The 12,198-nt window shown below is 58.5% G+C and overlaps 1 protein-coding gene across 6 annotated transcripts in view; it reads right to left on the bottom strand.

The window, feature by feature from the left end:
• The window catches only part of ATP2B4 (ATPase plasma membrane Ca2+ transporting 4), an 87,857-nt gene that overhangs the window by 51,873 nt on the left and 23,786 nt on the right, over positions 1-12,198 (bottom strand). The window contains exon 1 of one of the 6 annotated variants that reach the window (XM_074849923.1): positions 667-802. The exons of the other annotated variants lie outside the window; for them this stretch is intronic. The gene's annotated coding sequence lies outside the window, so the exon portion shown is untranslated. Of the gene's footprint in view, positions 1-666; positions 803-12,198 lie in introns of those variants that run through there. 6 annotated transcript variants of the gene reach the window in all.

Genomic DNA, 12,198 nt, shown 5'->3' with positions numbered 1-12,198 from the left:
GCCTGCGCTGCCTCTGCCCTTCCCTCCGGCACCAGTGCCAAGCTGCAGCGTGGCCTGGGATGGATGGAAGCATCGGCCAGACGGAGCCCGACACACGGCGGTCGCATCCTGCCCCCCCCGCCCCCTCCTCATCCTCCCTGCAGTGCCACAACACGCTGCCCTCCAACAACACGCGCGACCGGGAACCCCACGCCCCCCCCTCAAGGGCAGGCAACAAGTTGCAGGATACAAGCGGAGAGGGTTTCCACCCACCCCAGATGCCGGAGGGGGAGTAAGGGGGGGGCTGCACGGCTCGCAAACCCCCCCGCACAAAAACCGAGGGAGCGTGGGCATCCCCCCCCATCCCGCCCACCTCCAGGGACCCAGCCGGCTCCGCGCTGCAGCGGGGCCGGGTAACCCGGGGGTGGGGGGGACACAGACGCCACGCCAAGACGCTCCCCCCCCCCTCCTCCTTCCCCATCCCACCTGCTGCACCTGGGTGCAGCACCCCAGTGCACCAGCGCTGCGTACTGGGAGAGACTGGGGTGGGCGAAAGCACCGCTCCCACCGCCCCACCCGCGGCTTTCACCCACCCGTACCCCCACCACGGAAAAAAAACAAGCCCCGAGAAGCACCCACGGGACCCCCCCACCCCACCCCACGCCCGTCCGTCCCCCACACACTCACCGGTTCAGCCCCCACGGCGCCCGGTTGGCGGCGGAGCCCCCGCGGCTGGCCATGGGATGGGGAGGGGGGGGTAAGGGGGGGTGGTGGCGGCGGAGGAGCGGTCCCGGAGCTAACGGGAGAAAATGCTTGTCATGGCAACCCGTGCCGAGCCGAGCCGAGGAGGGCTCGCCCCAGCCCGCCGGGGGAGGGGCTCTCTTAAGGTGGCGGCCCGCCCCGTCGGCTGCTTAAGGGGGACGGGAGGGAGCGCGACGGGTCTGTGCCCCCCCTTCGGCAGCACCGTGCATGCACCCCCAGGTAGAGTGGGGATCCCCCAGGCAGGGCGGTGCGTGCACCCCCAGGCAGTGCGTGGACCCCCCCCACCCCCGGCAGTACCGGTTCACGCATCCCCAGGCAGCACAGGAACCCCCTGGGTAGTGTGGCCCCCCCCCCCCCCCGCCCCCGGCAGCACGGTGTGTGCATCCCCAGGCAGCACGGGGACACCCCCAGGCAGTGCGTGCAGCCCCCCCACCCCCGGCAGTACCGGTGGATGCACCCCCAGGCAGCACAGGGACCCCCCCCCGGGTAGTGTGGGGACCCCCCGGGCAGTACAGGGAGCCCTCCCCTGCAGCACCGTGTGTGCACCCCCGGGCAGTGTGGGGGATCCTCCACCCCCCCGGCATTACCGGTGTATACACCCCCAGGCAGTGTGGGGACCCCCCCAGCAGCACCATGTGTGCACCCCTAAACAGTGTGGGGCCCCCCTGTGCATGCACCCCCCAGCACAGCAGTGAGGTACATGCACCCCCAAGCAGCGGGGACCCCCCCCCAGGGCAGTGTGTGTACCCCAAGAAGTGAGGGTACCCTCATGCACAAAGCCCTCCCCACTCCGGGCAAATCTCCGGAACACCCTGAATGGAGGAAAAAAATTGGGGTTCCTCAGGGGCAACTGCGGTTTTGGGGTTCCTCATGGGCAACTGTGGCTGATCACCAGGAGCTGGGGTGTGCCCAGCCCTGCCAACAGTGCAGGACCGTCCTCTGACCTCACCCGAGGGTGACTGTCCCCCTGGGTGACAACGTCCCTTGGGAGGGGTACACACACCCGCTCGGTGAGCTGCAGAGGGTCGAGCACAAATAACGGCCCTTTCGCCCAGGCGGACCCGATCCTCACCCTTTTTTTAGAAGCAACCAGGAGAAAAACATTCATTGAAACGCCCCTGAAGCGTGTGAAAGGCTGCGGTTGTCCTGGGAGCGCAGCGTGGCACCGGTGCAACACTGGGTGTAGGCAACCTTAAATCAGCCTTAATCCTGTCTGTAGCCCCACGTTTGGGCACGCAACCCGGTTCAAGTTAAACCAGTGGAACATCTGTGAACGCACAAGCCCTAATTAGCGCTCGTAACGTTTTTTTCCCCCTCCTTCAGGGCCTGCACCTCAATAATTTTGCATTCCTGAGCAGTGCCAGGGCAACGTGGTGCTGCAGGAGGTGGGTTACGCCGGGTGAAGCCCCCAGCGAACGCTTTGGGCCCTTTGCGGGGGGAATTCCTCCCTGGGCTTGCACACACAAAACGTGCGTGCAGGTAAAATCGCTTCTGTTCAGCTCCCAGGGAGCGGATCTGCGTGCTGGGGCGAGCGGGTCGCCGCGCATTTTCAGTGCACGGGCAGTTATTTGAAGTCAACGGAATGACTTCAGAGCTGTCATAAAGTCTCTGTGTCCCTTCAGTCGTTTGCAGCACGGAAGGCATCAACCTGCTCCTGTGCTTTGCGGCGGCGGGGAGGAAAGGGGCTTGGGCTGATAACTCCTTGTTCATCTTCAGCGGTGGGGTCCTTGGCATTTTCCTGGGGAGTTAGACGGGCTTATTCCTTCTTAACGTAAAAGACTCCAGAGCTGGAGACTCTCCTGACAAGAGCAAACCTTGTATCTCAAAACACAAGCTCAGGCATCTTCCATTTCTCGGCCCCGCAGCTTGCCCGCTCCAGAAATTGGGAATAAACACGCAGCTTTTAGCTGGTGCCCGGCTCCCCCTCCACCAAAATAAAAAACAGACGGCACTGACCACATCGGGTCGAGGCGACGGCTGAACAGCTTGAAAAATAGATGGTGGTGCAGCCGGCAGACAGTGCTTCCAGTGGGCTGGGATGCAAAACTGCTATTGAGACATAATGGCCTTTTAAAACAGGTTTTCTGCGCTTGGAAGGAATCTCTGACCATCTGGATTTGGACTCCTGAAAGGAAATCAGCCTTCCTGCCTCGGGGAACCTGTTGTTAACAGGGCAATTCGCGCTCTCAGAAATGCTGAGAATTTGCAGCCTCCTTGGGCTTCAGCTGAAATGGGGAAAGGCAGATTTTACAGCCCAGGCACTTGCAGCTGAAGGAACTAGCCAAAATCCGTTTGAAAACCGTGCTTCCCATCCAGTGGCAGCCTGCAATTACAGAGCTGGTACTTAGCAGCTCCTGCCTGGTGTGTTTCCATTACAGCGAGAACAACCATAAACACTGAGCCTGAAAGCCCCTTCCATTTTACATTTAAGGAAAAGCACATGGAGGAAAAGTCAAAAGCCTGGCTGGAGCGGGAGCGGCAGCATCGCCTCCGAGCGAGCCGCCAGACCCCGCTCGCACCGGCGCGTCCCCACACACCGCGGCAAAGCGGGAAGTTCCTTCGTGGGGTATTTTGGGCTCCATGGCTGATGCTGATCGAAACCTGCTCTGAAGACCCTTCGTGCGCCCCTGCTGCCCAGGATCGTGCCTCTGGGGCTTGCTGGTGTCACCCCTCCTGCTCCAGCCCGTTGGGCCACAGGGCCACCCGCTCTCCTGCTGTTGGGAGACACGAGGCTTTGCCATCCCTGGGGAGGTGACAGGGGTGTCCCCACGCCGCTCTGCTGGGGGCACAGACGATGCTCCACACTCCTGCACCAGAAGAGGAGGGAGGAGGAAGCAAGCCTTGAGCCAGCAAAGCTCCCTACTCGTTTCCCAGGCGGCCAGTCCCTGGCTGCAGGAAGGGACCTCCCAGGATTAGCCGGGGCTCCGGCTGCTGCAGCCACGGGGGTGGCAGCGGGGACAGGCTGCTCCTCGTTTGGCTCTTGGCAGACGCTCACAGGCAAGCTCCGAGGGAGATGCTGGATCCCGCTGGCAAGTCTCTGCGGGGCTGCTCCGCTGCTTTGTGCTTGTGCCTTTGGCCTCCTCGTTCGCCTTCGATAATGGCTGGATATTCATCCCTCCCCTTATGTTCACCCAGAACGAGCTCAGGCCACGTGTGTGGGGCCAGCTCCGCGCCCGGCCCGCGGCTGCGGGGAGCACATCAGCTTTCACAGCCGGGATGTGGCCCTGGAGAGGTCACGGGAGGGATGCAGGGACCGCTGCTCCCCGCTGCTCTCCCCTCTTTGCCCACACTTTGCACCCGACGCCTGTTGCACGCAGTCAGGGCTGTGCCGGGAGAGGAGCAGGAACCCCGTCCTAGCCCAGGAGGCATCTTCCTCCCGCGCCTCTCCGCAGGTGATTTCTGCTGCTTCGGAAAAGGAGTAAAGACTCCCACAGTGACCAGCAGCGTCGGAGCCCATGATCAGGGACCTAAACCCTGCGGAGAGCCCTGCCGTGATGGGAAACTCGGCTGTTATCCATATTTTGGCCTCTTTTCTTTTCCAAACGCTTTTCTGCCGGGTGCTCTGTAAGCAAAGCGGTCCCTGGCCTGAGCAGTTTCTGGCCTAAAAGCAACTAGCAGCAACATAAAATAAATAACCCCAAAATAGAAAAGCTCAGTCCACCAGGTTCTTCTGTAAAAATTGGGCTTGACTGATGATTTCCCTTTAAAACCAGTATAAAACTTTGTAATAATTTGCCTTTAATGTCTCCCAGGCTGGGAACTTGTAGGTGGAGTTTTAGCCCAAAATGAATTGAATCAGCCAAGTTGTATCAGCCAAGTTACAAACCCATCAAAACTCGAGGCCAGATCCTGATCTCATCCCCGTGGGTATAAATCCAGCGTCGCTCCGCTGGAATCAACGGGGAAGATTTTTGTCATGGTGCCGGAGAGCAGAGAGCAGGATTGGACCCCCAGGGTTTCTAATGGAAACACTGACTGACTCTTAAGCACGAGGCAGAGTCGGGCGTCTGTAAAATCTCTCTCCATTCAAGGGCTAAATATAGGGAGAGAGAGCGCCAGCGATTTGACTTTCAGTGCTCAGGGATAAATAAACCCCCGATCGCTGCTGCGGGAGAGGCTTTGTTGGAAATGCCAGGGGCTGACGGGGGGTCCCGCTGCTCTGAGCTCCCCTCCCGCGGGGCAGGGCAGGGGGCCCACAGGGTCCCCGCGGGGAGGCAGGGCTGCCCGAGATGCTCCCAGGTGATGCCTGCAACCGTGCGGAGCTGGTGCAAAAGGAGTTTGGGGTTTATTTTTTGCCTCTTCTTTGCCTTTTCTCTCTCTGCTCAGCCCTTCAGCGCCCACAAATGCCAGTTTGCAAGGCTTGGACTTGTGCTCAGAGCCAGGAGAGAGCCGCCAGGGGGAAGGGTCCCATCACACCACACCAGTTGCCCTCTCTGCCTTTTGCCTGCTTTGTCTCACTTGATTCTGGGCTTTCCCCTTGCTCTGGGCCAGCTCCCCATGGCTTTGCAGCCCTAAAAAAATCCCACAACCATGGGATTGCTAATAAACCTCTCCTAGACCATTTCTGCTCTCAATTACTCTAACAGCCCTGTTAATTTCTAATTAAGCAGCTACTTCATTGGGGAGGGGGGCTGGAAATAAAGAGCAAAGCAGAAGAGGAGGGATTTGGGCCCAGTTTTGCTTTATGGATGTAATTAGGAGACGAAATTGTTCACTCACCTAAGGAATTCACCACCAAACTGCCTGTGAGCTGACAGACACTCTGTGTTTTCCCTGGGAGCCCTGTGACTGACGGTGCTTTTCCCTTCCCCACCCCTACACGTTCCCGTTTGGAGCTGGAGCCACGACAGGCTCCAAATCTATTAGTGCCTGTTATTAAATCCCTAATATTTGCAACAGCTGAGGAAAAGCCTCTGAGCTGCTTCTTCCCAGGCACCCGTGGGCAGGGTGAGGGGGAACGCCGTGTTGCAGGGATGCGATGAAGCCTCACCAGGGCTGCTGGCATGGTGGAGCTCCTTCCGTCTTCATGGAGTACCCCACCAGAGCACCCTGTGATAAGGGCAACGCACGTGCCCCCCACCTTGAGATGTGGGGGACTCTCCGGTCCACTCCCAAGGAAGTCAGAGGGAAATAGCTAAATCCTCAACTCCATCTCAAAATGAACATTTTTCCCTCCAGTTCCGACCTCGTTTTGTTCCTCACATCAAGGAGGAACCTTGTACTCGGTGTTTGCATCACGGTAACAGCTTGGGGACCTTAGTGGGACTGAGGAAAGTCCCTGCTGCCAGGAGTGACAACGCGGTGGGTAGTGCTGAAAGAGAGGAGAGAGAAGTGACAGCGCGGGAGAGCGGCTCTCCCATCACTCGCAAGCTGTCAGTCCTGGAGCTGGGGAGGCGGAGGAGCGCCCGGGCTCCTGAGTCCTACTTTGGTGCCTTCCTGCCAGAGCCGGGGCAGGGAAAAGTCAGGCTGGTGCCGGAGGCCAATTCCCCGGGGCTGGAGATGCTCTTGGTCCCAGCCTGGGTGCTGTGGTACCCAGCGTGGTGATGCTGCAGAGCCCATGCGGGTCTGTGGTACCAGGACGCAGCAAGGATGGGGCCAGCCTGGCAAAGGCAGGGTTAACCCCAGCAGGTCCCTTTCTGGGGGGCATTTGTGCCCTCTTGCTGCCCCTCTGTAATGCTGTGGGGTTGGGAGCAGCCCTCCAAGAGGAAGGTACGTCCCTCCAGCCCGGCTCGCCTCGCTGCTCCCAAAAACCTGCTTTTGCAGCCCAAAGCACCGGTGAAAGCGCAGGGAGAGAAGCCGCAGGTCACCGTGACACCTGTGGAGCTCGGGCAGGGCTGGCATTGCCCCAGCAAAGCCCCCCCTGAGCCTGCAGACGGCCACCTCCTCCACTCCCATGTGCTTCACCGCATGAAGTCAGGCTCCAACACGCTATTACCGAAAAGGCCAAACCTCCCCCAACCCCACATCAAGGCTGTTTGTTGGGCCCCTGGGCAGTAAAATTAAGGGGCATCGCTGGTATTTTGCGGGTGTCGATGCCACAGGGCGAAGCTGGGGCGAGCTCAGCCCCTGCAAACACCCACTGTGGGGGGGAGAGAGGTGATGAAGGCGGGTTGAAAAAATAGAAGATGAAAAGGTGACCTCTTCCCGAAATGGAGAAAGAGGGAGAAGAGAAAAACTATAAACACTGCCAACTGCGTCCGCAGGAAAACAAAAAGAAACGACTATTTTATTTGAATAATAACCATCAATAATACATTGCTAAGAAGCTGCAGATGACTGCAATTAAAAAAAGCATCTCATTCCCTGAGCAAAATCTAAATTATTCCTCACAGCTTCTCCGCTCGCTGAGTTATATTAAAATGAAGCGGTTCCTGGTGCGGCATGGCTCAGCAGAGCTGGGGAGCCCGGGTGGAAGGCATAAAAGAAGTAAAAAGGCAAGGAGAAAGAAGAAGAGCCCTAATGTAGGGGGTTATAAATATTTTACAGCCGAGGAGGAGTGGGGAGCCACGGATATAGATGCGATTGCGGGCGTCCGTGGTGGGAGGGAGGAATTAATCACATAAATGGAGGAGAAACTTTTCTCGAGGAGCACGTGCCCACACCCACGGCCGAAACGGCTCCGGAGGGTCCCTGGGTGCTGGGGACGGGAAGTTTTGGGTTTGCTTTGGAGGGTGTAAGTGCGATTTGGGGATGATGACCTACCTCTGCCGCGTGCCATGGTCTGGGACAGGCACCGTCAATTCTTCGGGAAAGACAAGAGTGCAAATATTTACTGGGAAAACCCCGAGAAACTCCGCAGGTGGGGCTGGAAATGCTCCATGCTGGGAGCGTGCCGGCTCTTTGCCGGGGCCGTGATTTACAGCCGGGGTGTTGTGCTGTTGTTGTCCTGGCTCCGTGCCCCCAGGACAGTGTGAACATCCCCGTGCACAGGCCGTCTGCTGTGGGTGGTGGTCTGGGGGCTCGGAGACAACCTGCCTCCACGCCAGGGCTGCGGGAGCGGGGTGACCTGCAACCGGCCGAGTCACGCAGCCATGCTGCACCTTGCAAACTCTTCTCCCAGCTGCCAGTGGGCAGGATCCTGGTGCAGGAGAGGCCGTGGCTGCCGCTGCAGCCTGGGGAGCTGGATAACACCACCGCCCTCACACCCTGACGTTCACAAAGCCAACACGCAGAGCAAACACCAGCTGGCAATCCCTCCTATCCCTACCCAAACAGTGGCTCCGCTATCTGAAGAGGAGCAAACAGGCCCAGGCGCCTCATCCTCTCCCTCACCTCCTGCCCCACTGCCCCTCCTCACCCGGGTGGGAAGGGAGGAGGGAACCAGCCCACCAGCAAAGTCACCCTGATGGGGACAGCAAAAGAGACAGCAAAGGGGACAGCAAAGCTGGCTGAGAGCAAACACTTGCCCCGAGGCAGCTCTGTCTCCTCCCCAGGAGAGCATCAGCAGAGCTGGAGCCGAGGGAGGTCAAGGCCGTTTGTGCAGCTGGAGCCATTCCCCACCCTCCACAAACGGCTCCGTCCCCAGAGCTGGCCGAAGCCAGCGTGGGAGGCTGTGGTTTATCCAAAACTGCACTGTGTGGCAGGACCAGGGGAATCCTCCCGAGGCCAAAATGTTTTCTTTTTCCCTCGCAGCTCTCAGCTAGTGCTCCCCAGCCATCCCAGGCGCTTCGCAGCGGCAGGGACATCCCCATCCTCTCTGCCTCCTTTCTCCGTGGGCTGAGCAGAGGGTCAATCCCGCAGGCAGAGTGGGATCCCTGTTCCCAGCTCCAAGCCTGGTCTCCATCTGCCGTGTATCTGTCTCAGTGTGGTCCTGGGTGCGACTGGAGCGTTGCTTGGGGCCCCAGCCCCAGCCAGCTCTCCTCCCATAGCCCCATCCACACCGACTGGAAAAGCTCAATGGCACCTGCTGGGAGCCGCTGCAGGTATTAAAACCTCTACGCCTGAGAGTGCCTCTTTAAAAATTAAAGCCTCAGTGAGAAAGAAATGAGTCATGACAAGGAGAGATGAAGCTCACGGCATCTGCAAATCACTGAAGAAAGGAGCGCCAGCAGCAGGGCCAGGGTGGGCTGGAGTCGTGACCGTCTCGGATGTACTGGGTGAAAGGATGGAGATTAAATGGAAAGCAGCCAAGGCACGGGACACCCGACAGGGCGTGCTGGGGGAGCTGGATGTTTGGGTGACAGCCACTGTACAGGTGAGGGCACCTTCCTTCGCCCTGTGTCATGCGTCCCCACCAAGCCGAGAGCAAGAACTTTCCTCTACAGCCCTGCAGATGCCAAGCCCTGGCTCAGCACCTGGGGATGCCTGACTTGGAAAGATGATTCCCTGCCTCGTTTGGAAAGGTGGTGGGGGCCTCCCACCCATCTGTTGTGTAAGGCACTGCCCTGACACACGGCACCGGCAATGCCCGGGCTCTAAATGCCTCTCCTGGATCTTAACCAGCCATCCTCACCCGATGCCGAGCTCCATCCCCAGGCAGCCTGGTTGGAGTGGCACCCCAGCTGTAACACTGGGCTCCCCAAAGCCATGAGGATGCTGAAGGCTCTGCTCCCCCCAAACCAGGCCCAGCCTCTTGGTCACCAACACTTTCTGGTAAGGACAAGACCCCGCAGTGCAGCCAGCCCTGGGACCAAGGGCAGAGTGCAGTGGAATTCTCTCAAATCCTGACTGCCCACAAACCTACCACTGCAGTGTGCAGTGCTAATACACGAGCTGGAAGAGCTTGTGCTGCAAATATGGCACAGATGTATCTCTCCTGCAAGACATGCATGTGTCTCACATCAGCGGTGACGCCAGCAACTTATTTCCCCGCTGACTACTGAGACGGCTGATCCGCTCCTCAGCCGTGACGTGTGAACCTGCCCTTAATTTCCAGTGGCACCAATATGTTTTCTTCCTTCCCTTTTTTCTCTGCCAGCCCCAGTTTGCTCCATGTAGGACATGACACGCACTGATAAAGCACCCTGAGTGATGCTGGGAGGCCCAAAGGCTGGCACATCCCAGGCTCCCAAGGAGCAATTAGCTAACGGAGGCCAAGGGCTGGGCTGGCCTCACCAGCCAGCAGTGTCCTTGGCAGCTCACGGTGAACCCAGGTCACGCATGACACATCGCATACATAAAGGATGTGTATGTATGAGTCTAGAGCAGAGCTCCCAGCAAAAAAAAAAAAACAACAAATCAGCATTCACTTTGAGGAGGGAAGCCAACAGGGTGTGTAAGCAGGAGGGTGAGTGAGCATCCCTCCCTGAATACATGGCTACACCCCAGCCAAGGGGATATTGCAGCAGCCAGGACAAGGGATGAAGCTGCCTGCACCTCTGCAGGACGGGGATGCTGTGTATTTACGTTTAAGGGTGCCTATATCCAGGCCAGGTGTTCAGAAGCAGGGACGCAACCCTGCGGCCAGGACACTTGTGTGCTCGGCTGACTAGCGCAGCAGTTGCCAGGGCTGTGTGCTGTGTGGTCTGGCAGCTGTGGAGCTTTGTACACATATTTGTAAATACACTAAGCCCATGGTTTGCAGAGGAAGACGTGAGCCAAGCGCCTGCAATTGTCTGCACGGGCGCGTAACCTTTGGGAAGTGGAGCCTTCGCGCTCTTTACTGAGCTCAACAGAAATTGTTCTGCTCTGCCGAGCTGGAAATTGGCTGCAGATACCATCACCCAGACGTTGGGTCTGAAGAACAGACTCTCCTTTCAGTCATTAGCTGTGGGCAGCACCGCGAGCAGACAGGGAGGAGGAAAAGAACTGATGTGGTCCCTCGGGTCCAGCGTGGCGGCAGGTGTGGGCTTGACTGTCCCTGCACAAACCCAGCGCAGAAGGGAGAGGAGGAAAAGATGCCTCTGTGCCACCGAGGAGGGCTTGGGAAGGCTTGAGCCCTCCAGCCTTGCCAGACTCACAGCCCCATCACTTACCCTTTGTCCCAGTCCCCCTCTGACTAATATCCTTCCTCCCATTCATCCTGCCCTCCTGCTTCCATCCCTGCCCGCAGCCCCAGCCATCAGCTTTTTCCTCCCCCAGCTGACCTGAGCGGGGATTGGGAACGTGGCTTTCAACCCAAATCCTAGAGCAAACCAAGAGGAGACAAAGCAGCAGCAGGACCGAGATGACTCGCTCCGGCAGCCCCGGGAGATCGGTGTCCAGCTTTTGGACAGATCAGATGCTTTTTGTCCTTCACTATCGGCTGACGAATGGCGCCGCAGCGTTGGGTAACGGAGCCAGACGAAGCGCAGCCTCGCGGGTCGCGTAATCCAGGCAATGCCTTTAAAGGGAAAGGGCTCGGTGGTGGCTGGAGAGGCCCGTGGTGCAGGCAGCACTATCTGCCCGCGATGACTAACTCACTCCCTCACACACCCTCTGCGCCAGGGGCCGTGGCAGGAACCGCTATCAAAAAGCAGAAGCTGGTTCCTTCCCTCTTGCTCCCCACTAAGATTTTCCAGTGACCGACTCTTCTGCAGCGCTAACGGAAACTTTGCCCAGACTCCGGCCGTTTCTTCTCCGGGGTGTTTGTTTGGGGTGTGTGTTTTGTTTTTTTTTCCCCAGTTGTCTCTTAGCATCATCTGCCCTGAACTGACCTCCCTAGGAGAATGAGCATCATCTTGGCATCACACTATTGCCTCCGAGCAGGGGACTCACTTGGTTTTGCTGCAAGCACAGGAGACCCACAAGGAGAAGTGCCTCATGCCCCTGCACCCAGCTCCGACATGGGTCCTCGGGGGTCCCCAGCAAAGGGGAACCAGCCCTACAAACCACAGCCCACCATAATGACAGGGACTGGTTCCAGCATCGCCAGGCACAGCTCTCTGAGGACCCAGAGATGCAGCACAAGTAGCTGGGGGGCAGGGGGAAGATAGATGCAGCAGGCTCCCCCCTTCCCTGGGTTTTGTTAGGGTGAGCCAGGAGCAGCAGCAGAAGCTGCAGAGGAGGAGAAACTGCCACCCAAGGGGACAGGCAGGCCTCCAGCACCCAAACATCTGAAGGGGCCAGGCCTGTTACCCCCCAGGAACCAGTCTGACAACATGGTGGAAAATTCTGACACTCAAGCACATTTTGGAAGTCTGAAAAGCAGCTGGCAAAAGCCTCACATCCAGGTGCTGGGGAGCCTTTCTCCAGCTCCCCAACAGAGCCGGACCTCCCCAGCCAGGCACCCCGCAGCTCCTGGCCACCTTCACTCCTCCTCTGGCAGCAAAACGACTCCCAGCCAGGCTGGATCCAGCCCGGCTCCTCGGCCAAGGCACTGACATGAACCGCAGCATCATCTCCAGCTCCATAACTCGCCCAGGCCACTTCCTCCAGTGTGCTAACTCAGCCTTAATCAACTCCTCAGTTATTAATTAAAAAGCCCCACAGACTGTAATCCCCAGTCCATGCTCAACTAGAAGCAACCAACAGCCAAAGAGCTCTCCTAGAGCTCGTTCCCTAAATCTGTTCCTAATTAGGAGTGGACTTACCCCTGCA

Source organism: Strix aluco, chromosome 25 (assembly GCF_031877795.1).
Source record: "Strix aluco isolate bStrAlu1 chromosome 25, bStrAlu1.hap1, whole genome shotgun sequence".
Classification (NCBI taxonomy): Eukaryota; Metazoa; Chordata; class Aves; order Strigiformes; family Strigidae; genus Strix; species Strix aluco.
This window is presented reverse-complemented; position numbering and strand designations above follow the sequence as displayed.